Source organism: Penaeus monodon, chromosome 27 (assembly GCF_015228065.2).
Source record: "Penaeus monodon isolate SGIC_2016 chromosome 27, NSTDA_Pmon_1, whole genome shotgun sequence".
Lineage (NCBI taxonomy): Eukaryota > Metazoa > Arthropoda > Malacostraca > Decapoda > Penaeidae > Penaeus > Penaeus monodon.
Window position 1 is genome coordinate 31,052,710 of NC_051412.1, and position 460 is coordinate 31,053,169.

At 32.6% G+C, this 460-nt stretch overlaps 1 protein-coding gene across 1 annotated transcript in view; it reads left to right on the plus strand.

Annotated features, from left to right (window-relative positions):
* Positions 1 to 460, plus strand: part of LOC119590786 (growth hormone secretagogue receptor type 1-like) — a gene marked incomplete at its 5' end in the record, with an annotated part of 18,512 nt that overhangs the window by 17,284 nt on the left and 768 nt on the right.

Consider the following 460-nt stretch of genomic DNA (forward strand, 5'->3'; position numbering starts at 1 on the left):
ATATTCTTGATTAAAATCCGAAAAACATTTTTGTTTGATGTAGGATTAAGCAATATGCTAATTATTTATTTAGATATTCTGTGAAATAAACATCAAGTCGTTGATCTATACATTAATAGATTCTCGAAGCCCCATGTTTTATTCATCATTTCTATGACCAAAAATCTTTAACTGAAGTGTATTTCCCCTTTCGTTTTCGCGCCTTTTTCTCCTCTCCTTCCTTTTTCTTTTTCTATCCCTTTCTCTCTTTCTTTCCTTCCAGTCTTTCACTTCGTTTTTTCTCTTCATCCTTTCGTTTTTTTTTTCGTTTTTTCCATTCTTCTTTTCGTGCACTTCCCTCGTTCTAAATCTCCTTTTCTTTTATTACACATCTCTTTTGATTTTTTTCTTCCCTTCCATCCTTTCTTATCATTTTCTTCGATCTTCCTCCTCTTCTTTCTCTCCCTGTCTCCTTTATTTG